Consider the following 19,025-nt stretch of genomic DNA (forward strand, 5'->3'; position numbering starts at 1 on the left):
CATGTATCGAATTTTCGACAAACTAGTGCTTCATAACAGTGTTCCGGAGCATTGCTTGAAATGAGTCTGTCACATGACCTGAGGAAACAAAGCGTTGTTACCTCACCGACACATCATGAAGGGATCAAACTCAAAGCATGTCGATTGTACTGTCCCATAGGAATATGTTATAATTATTTATTTAATTGATATTATTTTACGTAATGTATTGCTAATTAAAGTACTACTATGTCAAAAAGTAAATTGCAGGATTAACACCGTTCCCAAAAAGTATAAAAGTGTTTCATCAACCAAACCACAAACTGGTTTCCTGGGTTCTCTTCAGCTTACACGTGTGGTAAAAGTGTGTTTGATCTATAAATGGAGAATGCACGCAAGAGACCCCGTTCTAAAGTGTGGGAACACTTCAGTCTCCAAACTCCTAATAAAGTGTCACGTCTGATATGCTAGCAAACTTTGTCTTATTCCTATAATACATCCTCAATGCTTCGTCACAAACATCCAAACGCTCTGGGCAACGATACTCAAACAACAGAGCACCAGTCTGCACCATCTGGGGAGAGGGTAAAATACATATTAATAATAAAGACATCTCCTTTGGGACAAAAAAAGTTATATTTCCTTCAACAAATGAGTAATAAATGAATTAAAATGCAATAAAGTCACCAGTTTTGAGTTTCGATTTTCATATTCTATTTCATTTTTTTGTGTTATAAAAGATTTCACTATCTAAGAACACTGAGTATTTTAGTATCCATTAGTTTGGTGGGTTAATCTAATGTGTTTAAGGTTCCCTTTCGAGAGCGGTCACTTCGACATTGCGGAGAACCGCATATGAAACTCCTCCCCTTTTTCACTTTTCCTGAAGTCTGATTGGATTACGCCAGTAAAAAAACTGGCCAATTGTCACAAGAATGCAACAGTTTGCACATACTGAAGAATCCAGACAGTATACATTCAATTCAATTCAAGTTTATTTATATAAATGCAACCCAGAAAGTCCCTCTCACCGAAAACCGTGCAGGTTCAACCCGGTCCCACTCCACGATCGACACCAGAAAACAGAGAAACATCCAGGAAAAATAGTAATGGCATGTTGTAACTTTATTCCTCTGTTGTCCGACATCCACCACAAAACAAGACCAAACCAGACTCACACAGCCCCAGCGGATGAATCCCCTCACTCCCCACAACACCCACCCAACAACCTCCAATCAGGGCCACCGAATGCAGCAATAACTTCAAACTGCTGACATGTGATGTAAATTTAGCATTTAATACCAAGTATTGTAACTTCAGCATTAATGTGACAAATAGTCCGTCTTTTGCTCTTGGTTGGGGATGTAGTGGTCTGAGCTGGGACGGTCCGATGGTCGTATTTCTATTGGGTGGTGGTGGAATTGCCTTAGATGGAGCTGGGATGGTCAGTCAGTCTGCAGCTGTAGCTGGCGTAATCTCTAGGTGGGGATGAGCATATGTTGATCATCTGGACCTGGCGGAATTTCTTCCTACCTCAGGATGGGCATCCCGAGGCCAAGGCAGAAGGAGAAAAATTAGCGTAGCTGCTGTTCATTAACTATGCATTAAGTGAAAGCTTGGATGAAAAGATGAGTCTTTAATCTAGATTTAAATTGGGAGAGTGTGTCTGACCCTCGAATAGTATCAGGAAGGCTATTCCAGAGTTTATGTGCTACGTATGAGAAAGCTCGACCCCCTTTATTGGATTTAGTTATCCTAGGTGTCATCAAAAGTCCTGAGTTTTGACATCGTAGAGCGTGTGATGGGTTGTTATTTGATAAAAGCTTGGTTAAGTAAGTAGGGGCTAAACCATATAAAGATTTGTAATTAATTAAAAGAATTTTAAAATCAATACGATACTTAATGGGTAGCCACTGAAGCGATGATAAAACTGATCGTATTTTCTTGACCTAGTAAGAACTCTGGTAGCAGCATTCTGGACTAACTGTAGTTTGTTTATTGATGATACAGGACAAACACTAAGTAGAGCATTACAATAGTCAAGTCTTGAGGTCACAAATGCATGAATAAGCTTTTCTGCGTCAGCAACACATAAAATATTTCGTAATTTGGCAACATTTCTAAGGTGGAAGAAGGCTGTTTTTGTGATATTTGAGATGTGATTTTTAAATGACAGGTTGCCGTCTTATATAACGCCTAGATCTTTAACTGTATTTGTTGGAGAAACAGTGCAGCTTTCAATTTGAAGGCTGTAATCGGAGTTATTCTGTTTACTTGATTTTGGTGCTATAAGTAATATTTCTGTTTTGCTAGAGTTTAAAAGGAGGAAATTACTAGTCATCCAATGTTTTATGTCCTCGATGCACTCTGCCAGATAGTTTGAAGGAATCATCTGGTCTTGATGAGATATATAGCCGAGTATCACCTGCATAACAGTGGAAGCTAATTCCATGTCTTCTAATAATGTTGCCAAGGGGCAGCATGTATATGGAGAAAAGCAAGGGTCCTAAAACCGATCCCTGAGGTATTCCATAATTTACTTGCGTGAGATTTGACGATTTCCCATTTAAATGGACGTATTGATATCTGTCTGTTAAGTAAGATCTGAACCATTGAAGTGCCTGTCCCTGAATACAGATATAATTGTGTAAACGATCTAATAGTATTTTATGGTCTACAGTATGGAAAGCAGCACTAAGGTCAAGCAGGACTAAGAGTGAGATGTTACCTTTATCTGATGTAATAAGGAGGTCATTTGTAATTCTAACGAGCACAGTTTCAGTGCTGTGATGCGGTCTGAAGCCAGACTGAAACTTTTCGTTCATGTCATTATTTTGTTGGAAGCTACACAGTTGAGTTGACACTACTTTTTCTAGTATTTTAGACAAGTAAGGGAGATTTGAAATCTGTCTATAGCTTCCAAGTTCGTTGGGGTCTATATTTGTTTTTTTGACAAAAGGCTTGATTACAGCCAGTTTAAAGGGTCCTGGGACATGTCCTAGATTGATTGACGAGTTAATAATGTTATAAATGGGCTCATTTGCAACAGGTAGTAACTCTTTTAATAAAGTAGTCGGAATGGGGTCTAATAAGCATGTCGTCGGTTTGGATGTTGCAATAAGTTTAATTAAATCTTCCTGACTTATAGGAGAAAAACACTCTAGCTTTTCTTTTTGGGTGATGGTCAATATTAATTCTTCAGACACACTTGTAGGTTTGGTTTTAGCTATGTTTTCTCGTATTTTTTCGACTTTCTTTGCAAAAAATGTCATGAATTCGATTCTACCAAGGTGCGGCGGAATAACCAGGTCAGGTGGAGTCTGTTTGTTTGTTAGTTTAGCAATTGTACTAAATAAAAACCTTGGATTGTTTTTGTCAGTTTCTATGAGGTTATGGAGGTGCTCTGCTTTTTGTAGCAGTTTGTACTCTCTTTCCATGCAATTTTAAAGACCTCTAATTGGGTTTGTTTCCATTTGCGCTCAAGTTTACGTGTTTCTCTTTTTAGGGCGCGAGTGGTGCTATTGTACCATGCTGCTATGATCTTTTCATTAATCTTTTTTGACTTCATAGGTGCGACCGCTTCTAATGTGTTAGAGAAAATAGTGCCCATGTTGCTGGTCATGTCGTCGAGCGATTCTATATTAGTTGGAAATGTTATTAGAGGAGTCAGATCTGGCAGGTTCTTTATGAAACTATCTTTAGTAGTTGAGGTGATTGTTCTACCCTGTCGATAACGAGATATACAACTGATTTCTGCAGTGAGCAGTGTACATAATAAAAGATGGTGATCGGTAATATCGTTGCTTTGAGCTATAATATCGATATTGGTTAGATCGGCTCTGTGAGATATAATCAAATCTAGTGTATGATTACGTCGATGAGTAGGTCTATTGACGTAGTAGCTCTTTAAACGCCACAGCTAATGGATCGTTAGCACTATCTAAGTGGATATTAAAATCTCCAACAATCAGTACTTTATCGATGTTAACCAATAGGTCCGATAAGAATTCTGCGAACTCTATCAGAAAATTAGTGTAAGGCCCAGGGAGTCTACACACAGTAACCAATGTAAGAGAAAGCACTGGTTTTTTACTTTTGTTTGGAACAATTATGTTCAACGCAACCACTTCAAATGATTTAAATCTACGCTTTGTTCTCCGAGTAACGGTAAGAAAGTCTCTAAAGATCGTTGCGACACCACCACCTCGACCAACCGGACGTGGCTTGTGCATATAACCGTAGCTTGGTGGAGTAGACTCATTTAGACCAAAATAATCATTTGGCTTAAGCCAGGTTTCAGTAAGGCATAGTATATCAAAACTGTTGTCTGTGATCATTTCATTAACAATAACTGCCTTTGGATTTAGTGATCTAATGAGCAAAACCAACGGCCAAAGTATGGGCTACTTAATATTAAATATATTGTCTTTTGGTTTAATCACAATAAGGTTTTTTATCTGACTTTTACATAAATGATTATTTGGTTGTATTATTCGGGGGACAGACACAGTCTCTATGCATTTGGAAGCAGTAACATTCTTAACAGTTGGGTGAGAGGAACACAGACTATGGTTTAAGTTTGTACTTACTAGTCAAATGGTGCGTAACGTCTTTGAGATGTTGTCAGACAGAATTTCCGCTCCAATGCTGCTGGGGTGCAGGCCGTCGGGGCGGAAAAGCCTTGGTCGCTCCCAGAACAGATCAAAATTATTTACAAAGAGCAGCTTCTATTCAATACACCATGACATTAACCAATTATTAAGCGTAAATAGTCTACTGAACTTTTCGTTCCCTCGTCTGTAAGTAGGAAGCGGCCCTGATCCTGGCTGTGGGCGATGCGTACAGTATCGACAAGGCTCCTGAAGTCCCTCTTCAGGATCTCCGACTGCAGCATTCTCACATCATTCACCCCCGCGTGCAGTACTATGGCTCCCACTCTTTCGTCGTCCTTCAGAATCGCATTTACCTGCGTAGAGACATCGAGAACACGGGCGCCAGGAAAACATTGAGTGCACACCTTACCTTGAGTGAAGGAAGCGTGTATGTTCCGGACGACTGAGTCTCCGATGACCACAGCGTTGCATTTCGTCTCGCAGTGGGCTGCAAAGCGGCTACTGGTAGGGATCTCGAAGACCGGTGGCGGCGGTGGGGGAGAGGTCATCGCTCGGGTCCTGGATTTCGCCTTCCGCCGTGTGGTTGCCGGTGCAGGAGTGAATTTCATTTGGGCTCATCGTGTTCTTGAAGCCTGGGCTCTGTGTATAGAAACACGCGGAGTAGAAGTGGTAGGAGTATTACAATCATGTCGAAAACTTACCGCGGTTTTGCGAGCGTCAGCCCGGGATGTTTCCAGTGCCGTTTTACGTTCTCGCAGATGTGTTTGCCTCTCGAGTAGATCGTGGATCTGCTTCTCCAATGCTTCCAGTTCTGACTGAAGTGCGAAGAAAGATTCATCATCTGCACTCAGAGGTAACGTTAAACACATATCTGAATCATTAGCCATTAGTGGTGTCATAATGAGAACAGTGAGTTAAGCAGTAAGGGCAATATTCAGAAACTAAAGGCTGGGAATGCTAACAGCCTGTGGGCTAATAGCGAATGATCGTATAAAACAAGTTGATCTGTGCGCTATATGACGATTTGGGTATGGGATACACCTAAAGATACGTTTTACCCTCTGTGAATTATCAACTTGGAACATAAATCTTAAGATATAACAGGAATAAACAATATTTTTAGAAAAGTTTGACGGAGCTCGGTCTCAAACCACACGCTCGCAGCAAACAGGAAGTGATGAGGTTCAGGTGCGGGTGCAATCTTAACAGAAAGGTTGGTGAGTGCTCATAGTAATGTACCCATGGAGTTTGCAAGGAAACCAAGGACACTGAGAGAAATTGATAGGTGGAAGGCAACAGAGTTCAGGCAGTTTTTACTGTATACCGGACCGGTCATGTTAAAAGATCTCCTCAGCACAGAAGTGTACAAAAACTTCATGTTGCTTTTTGTGGGAATTTTCATCCTGTGTAACAACAGTTTAATACAACATTAATGTGATTATACCAATGACATACAGGTTCTATTTGTCACCCACTTTGGTCAGCTGTATGGTCCAAAATTCCTGTCCTACAATGCACACTGCCTTGTACACCTTGCAGACGATGCAAAACAGCATGACATCCTGGACATATTCAGCGCTTTCAAATACGAGAATCACCTGTACAAACTGAAAAGACTTCTGAGGAAACCAACGTACCCCCTGAGTCAAATAGTCAGAAGATTCTCTGAAATGCAAAGTTGCTGAACAAAAACTCACAAAACCAGACCATACGCGTTGAGAAAACAGCATGCAACTGGTTCTATCTCTGCAAATGTTCATGAAGCAGCACAATGCAAAGAATTAAGAACAAGCTCTTACACTTTCAAGCTGTATCAGGCAAACAGTCTCGTTTACATCATTGGTAAAGCTGCTAAGCTGAAGAACATCATTTTATTCAGGGATGACATTTATGTTGCCTACAGTACCTTCAACCACCAGGAATCCTTTTTTGACTATCCCCTACCATCCTCTACTCTATGCATCTACGTAGTTGACAACCTCTCCACAGCAGCAATTTCTGCAAGTTTGAAGAAATAGAGAGCAAAATTTTCCTAGTCCTCCATCATAGTTGCTTTGTTTCAATTCCTCTTTTACATAAAGAGTACATCTATATCTGTGCTTGTTTTCTGTAGTTAAACTCATCACTCAATGACTTGTACACAGGGGTTCTTCCAAAACTTTGCAACCGAGATGGAAACAAAATTCTGTATTTGCAGAAATTCAATTTTGAACAGTTTCGAAAGTGCCTTTTTCGGTCCCAAAATGACTACTACTGTGCACAAGCCATTGATGTTGGGTTGAGTTTTGGCTCAAGTTGAGTGTTTTGCTTAAACTTTCTGTATAAAGTGACACCAAAGTTGTTCAGTTGAGTTTTGCTCTGGGCTATATGCAGACCAGCTATGTTCGCCCCCCTCGACTGAATTTCTTTTAAAATCTTACTTTGTGCACAGGGGCATTGTCAGGTTGGAACAGAAAAGTGTCCCTTCCACACGGTCGCTAATAAATTAGAAGCACACAATTTCCAATATCATAATATGCTTCGATATTAAGATTTGTACTCACGGAAATGACTGAAGTAGTTCATTAGGAGGGCGGCATATAGTTTTGGCAATATAGTGTAGTTAAAGTTACATAGTTTGCATTTGATAGACATATATGATAAACAAATCTTAATAGCTTTGCTGTAGCTCAGTGGTAAGAGCATTGCGTTAACAAAGCAAGGTTGTGGGTTCGATACCAGGGGATTGCAAATGCATTTGTAAAATGTGTAGGATAAAGCAATGTAAGTCACTTTGGATAAAAGCGTCTGCCAAATGCCTAAATGTAAATGTAATGTAATAAAAAGTACAGGTTTCGTTCCTTCAACTTTACCAAATAAAATGTACCTAATGGTGGAGTTTGAGGGAGAAGGGACGACTGGACCAGCTGCAAAGTCCTGGTATTCAGATGCCTACTCCTGGTGGCCACCAAATAAGGAGACTGACAAGTTGCTGAAGTGTGTTAAAGTAATGGAGGAACCACAGCCAGAGAAAGGGTGGACCGGACACAAAGCAAGAATTCTTCATGAGTCTGGTAGGAGGAGAACATGTTCTACTTGATATTAAACATAATTTTTTGCAGGTCTCAAGGACAAATAAATAGCTTACCATCAATTGTCCATTTATAAGAGTATTTGCTACATCTCAGAAGTCACAATGACGTGTATCTTGTTCTCTTTGCTGTGTTCTAGAAAAAAAACATATTCTGATAACACGTATTTATCAGATGAAGGAACCATAACCCTAAAAAAAACGCATACACACACACACACACACAGCCATCCTACCATCAGGACCAAAACCGAAAGTTACTTACCTTGGAGAGGTATATTTTTGGAAACATACTTGGAAAAATGTTTGTATCCCAAACGTTCTTGGAACCTATTGACTACTATTGTCATTTTTCCTACTATGGTAGTTTATGGGGTCCAAGAACTCTTTAGTTACAAGCACTCACCCTGTTCAATAAAACGAAGAAATTGAAACAGAATTTTCCATTTTGGCTGAATTATCCCTTTTATAAACAGAGATTTCTAATCCTACAATGATTTCCAAATTCATAAAGAGATTGTAAATGTAATACATATGAGTGGTTTAGTTCATGGTTTTAAAGTAGCGATTTGTAAACCATTTGTAACCCTGGGTATATTTGAATTATTAAATTTGTACATTGTGAATTCTATGGCGTTTATTTAGTCACTAAAGTCACGCGCATGAGAAACACACAAGTACATGTGATTTAGGCATAGAGAACAGTTCCACGAGCTGAAAAAAACCCTTGCTAGAGACCATTTTCTCGTTTGGCTTTCAGTGGAGGCGGTCGCATTTATCACTCCCCGTCCTTGCCCTTATTTTCCCTGCTTTGTCTCTTGTCTCGTCTCGTCTCATCTATTGAGATACTCTCTCTGCACTGCCCTCCAAACTTGTAAAATTATGGATCTGATCAACTGGTCTCTTAACGCAATTGACACCATTTTCTCGACGAGAAGCTTGGGTTCGGGGGAACCTGTCTGCCCTGACGGAACGTTCGCAGCTGGCTACACGATGTGGGAGAGATGGCGGGCCATGTGTCTGGCGGCTCTTTCCGTGGAGGACATTGAAGATATCTACCTATTCTGAACTATGATAACAGGTCTTGTGCTGATTGGATTAGGCGCTGCCCTGGGTTCTCGAAAAATTCATAAAACGGGAACAGCTGTCCAAAGCCTCACAAGGCTGCCTGTATCGATTGAAGCTGTGGGAAGAGCGGTCAGCATTGAGACTATTAACCGAAATATGGTTGGTATCAGGGAGATCCTCACAGCTTTGGAAAGAAAAATTGATGGTTTCGGAGATCAGAATGGACAATGAGGGTTGCCGTGACATCTTGGATACGGCTTCTCGACTAAACAATCAAAATCTTATCTTTTTCGGCTCCCCGGAACCAGCACTGGCCTTGGCCAAGGCCGCAGCTGGAAAATCAACCCTGTGAAGAGCACTGCAGTGAGACGCTCTTGCGTTCATCCCCCACTCTACAGACTCATGATGATTACAAACTATCACACATACACACACACACATACACATGTTGCCCTCACCCGATCCCACGCCTCCGTCGCTTTGAACCGCCAGCCTGATAAGCGGGTCTGTAAACGTTGCTGTAATGGCACTGGACCGGATGGCTGCTTGCCGGAGCTGGATTAACTTCCCCCGTTTCAAGTCTTTTCTATTGTGTATTATGTGTATTGTGTACTCTGTCCTGAGAGCCTGTGGGGACCACCAAGGAAGAACAGCAAGTTAGTTAACTGCACAAAAAACATGAGAAGGATTTGACACCCTCACCTGTTACTGACACCCACACTGTTAGTTACAGAAAAAAGGCTACACAAACTGTTTGTTCTGATTGTTGACCACACAGATGACATTCCTGTTCAAATAAACATTGTGGGCTGTGAACAACTAACTCAGGGGCAGATCAGTCACCAGTTATGGGCAGCGCCTATCCCTTTGTCAGGGTGTCCAAACTCTGTCCTGTAAGGCCAGTGTTCTGAAGATGTTAGCTCCAACTCACCTCCAACAGACCTGCCTGCAAGTTCCTAGACAGGTTTAGGCTTAAGGAAGAGGTTCAGGCGTGTTTGAATGGGGTTGAAGATAAACTCTGCAGGACAGTGACCCTTCAGGAACAGGATTAACTTAATTTAGTTAAGTTAACTTTACTTAGTTGTCTCAGTTATTAAACATAACTTGACAATCTTTTGAAGTTTGACGACATTAACTGAACGCCCCTTTAGTGAAAACACAAATAAATAAAAAAGTTCTGTTCATTTCTAAAAACGAATGATGTTTTTAAGTAATAGTGAAATATATATAATATACGATCTTATAAATCAATCAATAAGCCCCGCAAAGCAGTGGGTTACAGTGCATTTTGTAACAGCTAAGGGGGTTTTAGGCACTCCATGAAAATGCACTGTAACCCACTTCTTTGCGGGGCTTATTCCTTTAGTTGAATTTAATTTATATCTGAGGAGGTTTAAAGAATAAAAACAATACCTATAGTTAAGATGGGAGGCTAAATGATCAAAAACAGGCGCTGTGGGAATAATGTCACACTTTAGCCTCAGCATTTAAAGTCTTACCAGAGAGTAAGAGGGCACGGTGGTCTGATACCCTAGCACAGTGTACTTCAAATCTTACATTGGAGGACCAATGCACTGCAGAGTTTAGCTCCAGTCCTGATCAATGTCACTCACATGTGAATATCTAGTGATCCTTACGACCACTATCAGCTTGCTCAGGTGTGTTTGATCAAGGTTGGAGCTAAATAGTGCATTGGCCCTCAATGTCAGCTGTGAAGCATAAAGTCTGGTGTGTCCTTATTGCAATTCATTTACTGCGCTCCTCCTCAATCATGGCCGTTCCAGTCATGAGCTGCATGGCAGTGACTGAACAGATGTAGTAGCGCATCACTTTGTGACAAATGTTTTTGTTTATTTGATCATTTTACCTTTGGTGATTGAGGCTAAAGTGGGACACTTATTGTTATTGAAATAAATTGAAAAAAAGTGTCCCACTTTAGTCTAAATCACCTCTACCTTTTCAATGTATACCGTCATATTTCTACATTAATTAAAACAAAACATTTATTTTAGATTTGCGCATTTGGCAGAATGTTTCAGTATGTGTTATGGCTTGGAAAAGGTGTTGACCATTTATAACCTCTTTACATTAACAATATATCTAGGAAGGTTTAAAATAAATAAAAAACTTTTATTCAAACCTGTACAAGCAATTTGTTCCCTCTTTGAATGAAAATGGCATCAACATTGGTGATTAGTTACACCAGTTACGAACAACATGATTGCAGATGAAGCCATTAATACAAATGAATGTTTAAATCCATGATTTGTTTATCAAGGGTGGGTTGCAGCAACAAGGATGTAGAGTTTGATTCTAGCTTTATTTTCATTTGAGTTGTGTTGTAGTAGTATAACAAATCTTGCATTAAAATTTGAACCTATATTTAAACCTTCATCGGTGACTCATTTTGTCCACCATGTTGGATTTGCCAGTGTAAACTAAACAGCAACAGTTTTGTCAATAAAAATAAATCATTGGTTTGTATATAGATGGAAATGTAATTTTGCCATTTAAAACCGCTCTTTAGATATATATTTTGTCAACAAATTTGTGACATTAACGGAGGAACATGACAGCATACATTGTGAAATACAGATCATGTTGTAAACATCTACAGAATTAGACATTTGTATGAAGCTGCATTGCCCGTAGCTCATGACCAGGGTAGACGTGGAAGAGCAGAGTACAGTTCAGTACACAAAACACAATCACTGTTACATTTCACAGGTGTTACATTTCCTCAGGAGATCAAGACCCTGTTCATTCTTAGACGTTCTCCCAGTGTGAACTGAATAAGCAGGGCATCCCCAATTTAATGCCCCAAGGCGTTGTGCCTCCTCACTCTCTCCAGAAAAATTGAATGCAGAGGCAGTTTTAATATATTTTTTACAATAAACAAATCTCTAAAATATTAAATGATTTGTTCAATCCATAGATAACACCTTTTCTGTACTGAGAATAAATATATTTACATTTACATTTACAAATATATATGCCCTTTTTGAATGCCTTAGAATGTCAATATTACAACGAGCTTTGACTTTAGGGTTTAAAGTCTAATGCTAATGTTGTCAAACAAATGATAGTTTTTTGTGTCTTGAAAATGATTTATCATTTTCTGTTTTCATTTGCAGTAAATTGTATATTGTGTTTTGAATAAAAACAGTTACACAATCTAATCATGAGATTCAACGCACAACATGAGAACACCCATGAACAATGTGAAGTACAGATGCCTGTTAGTTACACACAATCAGTTACACAATCTAATCCTCTTCGCTCTGAAGGGGCAAATCCTCACATTATAGAGATGTGATGTTTGACTTTACACTCACACACAGGTTGTTTCATTTCAGTGATGGTTTGTGTGCAGTTCTTCAATAGCAACATGATATCAGATGTTGAAACAGTTTGTATGTACCCTCAAACATTTGATTAAATATTACAAATCTCACTTTGTCACGCTGATTTAATGTTGGTTTAACAAACTCACTGCGGTTGAAGCGATGACTTCTCTTCAAGACACTTTCTGTGACAGATATCCTCTCAGGGGTGGACGTGTGTACATTGAACCTGCGAAATTAGATTTTCATCTTAAATGTTGTTTTCTAGAAGCAACTTGATGCACTTTTTCTTTCAATCAAGCAATAGTAGGTTTTAAAATGAAAATGCCAAACTTTCCCAGGTTATGTTTGTTGTTCATTGACGCTATCGGGCCTGAAACTTCTGAACTTGTGCTCAATCATTTTCTCTGCAAAATAAAAACACAATTCAAATGACAGATTCACATCGACTTCACTTTTACAAGAGCAGTTTTCCATTTATGATATTAATAGCCGTGACTATAGACATGGGGTTAATACTACACACATGATAATATTGTCAATGGTAATACAGCATCATTGACAGCGTTCTACACTCATATATTCAGTTTGATTCATTACACAAACACACACACAATATAAAGTCAATGAAAGATGATTTTAACTGATGGCACTCAATTCAGTTCAAGTTTATTTATATAGCGCTTTTCACAATGTGTATTGTTTCAAAGCAGCTTTACAGGGGCAAACAGGAAAAACAGAAAAGTTAAAACACAGCACAGTGCATGGTATTTATACAACGAGTAAGATCATTCTAATAAATAATATCGAATTTCTAATTAAATAAATAAATGAATGAATGCAGTCTCCCGGTGAGCAGGCCAACACTGCCCTGCTGTCGCGAGGAACCCAAACTCCAATGATTGATTAATGGAGAAAAAAACCTCGTGAGAAACCAGGCTCAACCGGGAGGGCCAGATCCCCTCTGACGTGTCATAGCTGCACTCAAACTGGTGACGTGTGATTTTAGTTTAGCATTTAATACCAAATATTGTAACTTCAGCATTAATGTGACAAATAGTCCGTCTTTTGCTCTTGGTTGGGGATGTAGTGGTCTGAGCTGGGACGGTCCGATGGTCATATTTCTCTTGGCTGGTGGTGGAATTGCCTTAGATGGAGCTGGGATGGTCAGTCAGTCTGCAGCTGTAGCTGGCGTAATCTCAAATTGGGGATGGGCATCTGTCGATCGTCTGGACATGGTGGAGCTTCTTCCTACCTCGGGATGCCCATAGAGGCGGAAAGAGAATAAAGAGAATAATTAGCGTAGCTGCTGTTCATTAACTATGCATTAAGTGAAAGCTTGGATGAAAAGATGTGTCTTTAATCTAGATTTAAATTGGGAGAGTGTGTCTGACCCTCGAATAGTATCAGGAAGGCTTTTCCAGAGTTTAGGTGCTACGTATGAGAAAGCTCGTCCCCCTTTGGTGGATTTTGTTATTCTAGGTGTTGTCAAAAGTCCTAAGTTTTGAGATCTCAGCGAGCGTGATGGGTTGTAACGTGATAAAAGCTCGGTTAAGTAGGTAGGTGCTAAACCGTTCAGGGCTTTGTAAATAATTAAAAGAATTTTAAAATCAATACGATACTTAATGGGTAGCCAGTGAAGCGATGATAAAACTGGGGTTATGTGATCGTATTTTCTTGACCTAGTAAGAACTCTGGTAGCAGCATTCTGGACTAACTGTAGTTTGTTTATTGATGATACAGGACAAACACTAAGTAGAGCATTACAATAGTCAAGTCTTGAGGTCACAAATGCATGAATAAGCTTTTCTGCGTCTGCAACACACAAACTATTTCGTAATTTGGCAACATTTCTAAGGTGGAAGAAGGCTGTTTTTGTGATATTTGAGATGTGATTTTTAAATGACAGGTTGTCGTCTTATATAACGCCTAGATCTTTAACTGTATTTGTTGGAGTAACAGTGCAGCTTTCAATTTGAAGGCTGTAATCGGAGATATTCTGTTTACTTGATTTTGGTGCTATAAGTAATATTTCTGTTTTGCTAGAGTTTAAAAGGAGGAAATTACTAGTCATCCAATGTTTTATGTCCTCGATGCACTCTGCCAGTTTGGATAGCTTAAAGGAATCATCTGGTCTTAATGAGATATATAGCAGAGTATCATCTGCATAACAGTGGAAGCTAATTCCATGTTTTCTAATAATGTTGCCAAGGGGCAGCATGTATATGGAGAAAAGCAAGGGTCCTAAAACTGATCCCTGGGGTAATCCATAATTTACTTGCGTGAGATTTGACGATTTCCCATTTAAATGGACGTATTGATATCGGTCTGTTAAGTAAGATCTGAACCATTGCAGTGCCTGTCCCTGAATACAGATATAATTGTGTAAACGATCTAATAGTATTTTATGGTCTACAGTATGGAAAGCAGCACTAAGGTCAAGCAGGACTAAGAGTGAGATGTTACCTTTATCTGATGTAATAAGGAGGTCATTTGTAATTCTAACGAGCACAGTTTCAGTGCTGTGATGCGGTCTGAAGCCAGACTGAAACTTTTCGTTCATGTCATTATTTTGTAGGAAGGTACACAGTTGAGTTGACACTACTTTTTCTAGTATTTTAGACAAGTAAGGGAGATTTGAAATCGGTCTATAGCTTCCAAGTTCATTGGGGTCTAATAAGCATGTCGTCGGTTTGGATGTTGCAATAATTTTAATTAAATCTTCTTGATTTATAGGAGAAAAACACTCTAGCTTTTCTTTTTGGGTGACGGTTAAAACTAATTCTTCAGACACACTTGGAGGTTTGGTTTTAGCTATGTTGTCTCGTATTATTTCGATCTTCTCAGTAAAAAACTTCATGAATTTATTGCTACCAAGGTGCGGCGGAATACCCAGGTCAGGTGGAGTCTGTTTGTTTGTTAGTTTAGCAATTGTACTAAATAAAAACCTTGGATGGTTTTTGATATTTTCTATGAGGTTTCTGAAGTGCTCAGCTTTTGCTGCTTTTAGTGCCTTTTTGTAGCAGTTTGTACTCTCTTTCCATGCAATTTTAAAGACCTCTAATTGGGTTTGTTTCCATTTGCGCTCCAGTTTACGCGTTTCTCTTTTTAGGGCGCGAGTGGTGTTACTATACCATGGTGCTATGATCTTTTCATTAATCTTTTTTGACTTCATAGGTGCGACCGCTTCTAATGTGTTAGAGAAAATAGTGCCCATGTTGCTGGTCATGTCGTCGAGCGATTCTATATTAGTTGGAAATGTTATTAGAGGAGTCAGATCTGGCAGGTTCTTTATGAAACTATCTTTAGTAGTTGAGGTGATTGTTCTACCCTGTCGATAACGAGATATACAACTGATTTCTGCAGTGAGCAGTGTACATGTTATAAGATGGTGATCGGAAACATCGTTGCTTTGAGGTATAACATCGATATTGGTTAGATCGGCTCCGTGAGATATAATCAAGTCTAGGGTATGATTAAGGCGATGAGTAGGTCTATTGATGTATTGTGTTACACCACAAGAGTCTAGCAGTTCTTTAAACGCCACAGCTAATGGATCGTTAGCAATATCTAAGTGGATATTAAAATCTCCAACAATCAGTACTTTATCGATGTTAACCAATAGATCCGATAAGAATTCTGCGAACTCGAACTGCGAATTAGTGTAAGGCCCAGGGAGTCTACACACAGTAACCAATGTAAGAGAAAGCACTGGTTTTTTACTTTTATTTGGAACAGTTATGTTCAACACAAGCACTTCAAATGATTTAAATGTACGCATTGTTCTCCGAGTAACGGTAAGAAAGTCTCTAAAGATTGTTGCGACACCACCACCTCGACCAACCGGACGTGGCTTGTGCATATAACCGTAGCTTGGTGGAGTAGACTCATTTAGACCAAAATAATCATTTGTCTTAAGCCAGGGTTTGAGTAAGGCATAGTATATCAAAACTGTTATCTGTGATCATTTCATTAACAATAACTGCCTTTGGATTTAGTGATCTAATATCAAGTAGCCCAAACTTTAGGCGTTGGTTTTGCTCATTAAATATATTGTCTTTTGGTTTAATCATGATAAGATTTTTTCTCTGACTTTTAAATAAATGATTATTTGGTTGTATTATTCGGGGGACAGACACAGTCTCTATGCATTTGGAAGCAGTAACATTCTTAACAGTTGGGTGAGAGGAACACAGACTATGGTTTAAGTTTGTACTTACTAGTCAAATGGTGCGTAACGTCTTTGAGATGTTGTCAGACAGAATTTCCGCTCCAATGCTGCTGGGGTGCAGGCCGTCGGGGCGGAAGAGCCTTGGTCGCTCCCAAAACAGATCAAAATTATTTACAAAGAGCAGCTTCTGTTCAATACACCATGACATTAACCAATTATTAAGCGTAAATAGTCTACTGAACTTTTCGTTCACTGAATGAGTTCCAATTCAACTCATTCAGCTCAATGACGTCACTCTTGTGAACACTGTTGATTCTGACGGGCTTCATGTTTCAGGAACTGATCGTGTTTTTATTGCTATTAAGTCCTGATAGATCCTCCCGTCTGATATCACATCTGTCCAACTCTAACAATGTTGTGTAATCTTCCTTGATTTACTCATTTTACAGTCTGATTATCGTCACGTATTTTCATAGCAAGCGGTTGTAAAGTTATATTGAGCTTCGGCCACGATAATCTTGTAGAAATCGTCAAATATTGTGACAGGACTGCATCGAGAATACATTAAAAGACTTTATAATGGTTTGTGTGAAGTTTACACACACTTGAGGTCGATATCAACTCATGTAGGTATGATGACATAGTAACCACTCGCGGCGTACATTCTGACTCAAAAATGTGTTCCAAACCGCATGGTACTAAAATGTGTATGTCATTCAATACAATATCTTCTCCTGGCCGCCTGGTGGGAGTATGTTTTTCCTGAATACGACTGTAACTACATCGAGTGTGAACCCCTGAAGCGTTGGACACTTCGGGACATCAGCCCTAATCTGATTTTTAAGGTCACCGCGGCTTTCAGAAAACTTGCGTTGCGTTCAACCGGTCGGTGGGCTTCATCTAAGCTTTGGACACTTCTGAAAGGTAGCTGGACCTAAATACACAGCTTTTATCTTGTTACTGACGAAATCCCATCGAGGAGAAAGTATTTTACTAAATCGCTGAAATTGGGTAGTAACATTTGTACATATGTACTGCAGGCGCTGTTCTAAAAAAAAACATTATCTGTATTCAACTCATTCTGACGCTGTTTTTCTTTACATTATTACTGATGCTATGTAGTTAAATATGTATATCATGTTTTTTTTTGACATGCTTGTCAAAATTGTAACATATTTTACATCACTTTGAATTAGATTACTGAGGACTAGCCTGTAACTCGGTCTAAATGAATAGGCTAAGAACACTTGATATGACAGTAGGCCTGGGCAAGTGCAATGTGGATATGACAAAGTAAACAAGCATAATATTATTTAGGTCTTTTTTGCATTTTTTTCCATTTAACCTCTTGCTGAATGTAGCAAATCTATGCACATCATTTAAAAGTGTTATTGGATGAATGTGATCAAAAAGTTATGCTTGTTGTCTGTTAATTTTGTTTACTCTTTTATCCAAAGTATCCTGCAACACATAAGCCATGTTGATCAGAACATTTTATGTCCATCTTTCTTTAATCATGTAGATTATGTAGATTAACAAACATGTAAAATGATTCTCCGTGTTTATAAGGCTTCTGGTGCTGCTTATGTTAGAGAAATCCAGTGTTAATCAATGTATGTACAGTTGAGGGGCCTAATAATTGATGTTATGTCTTTACAGCTAATTATGAAAAGGAGAAAGGGGCCCAACACACAGCCAGATCTAGCCAGACAGCACCTCCTGGAGAGAATGAATATTTGTTGTGTTCTTGTATGAATATGAATTAACAATTAATATTGATGTGTATTGTTGTTTTCTGAAAATAAATGTTTATGAATATGAATGAACGCTTATTAATTATAACTGTTTTCAGTGAGGTACCATGGATCTGATGCCCATTCCACCTAAAACAGTACATTTTCATGATTTCATTTGAAAGAACGAACACAATTCTACCTTCTATACAAATTTCATGCAAATATCTGATCAAATAAGGAAGTTACAAGCAAAAACGTGTGAATAATAAGCATTTTCGGTCACACGACTTCTATTGTAGTTAATGTTTACTATTTGACTATATTCCTCGGTATTATAAATATCATAACTTTCGCAATCCTCAACTGATTTTCACAATTCAGGTGTCGTCGTAAAGCGAATTTTCAGCTCTGTCTAGTCATGTGATCCATTTTAAGCTTAGGGGTGTTTGGAAATTTTGTCATCATACCTAAGTCATGTTGATCACTCACCTCGCGCTGCTCTGAGCTCTTCTACTGATGTGAGATCTGACACAGATCAGACAGCGAACACAGATTCTCAATCGTATTAAAGTAAAGATGTAAGCGAGACAAACTCGAGGAGTGAACTGGTCACTGACAGAACTGTTTGCACTGATAACATCCGGCTGTGGACGCTCGAGGCTTTAATGACGTCGCTTAGAACACAAAGCAGCCAATCAGAAGCGAGAGTCGCGCTGAAACGATTGATGAGACTGTCACTTCATCTTCATCTTCACTTTGAGTTTTGCGTTTGATTCAAACATCTTTTACTCATCTTCGTGTCATTCCAAAACATAATATACTATACCACATATACATAATGTACATTTAGCACAATAAATAAGTCACTTACCGCATATTTAAGTACAAATTATTTGTAAGTTATTTGTTTTTAATGTTGTTATTTATGTATGTGCTTCATGTACAGCAATGTCCCTGTTTATATGAGTCTGTGCTTCAGTGTTAGTTTGTTCACCACTAGGCAGAGTCTTTCTGGTGTGAAAAGTTCATGAAGTTAATGAATTA

This window comes from Triplophysa dalaica, chromosome 14 (assembly GCF_015846415.1).
Source record: "Triplophysa dalaica isolate WHDGS20190420 chromosome 14, ASM1584641v1, whole genome shotgun sequence".
Lineage (NCBI taxonomy): Eukaryota > Metazoa > Chordata > Actinopteri > Cypriniformes > Nemacheilidae > Triplophysa > Triplophysa dalaica.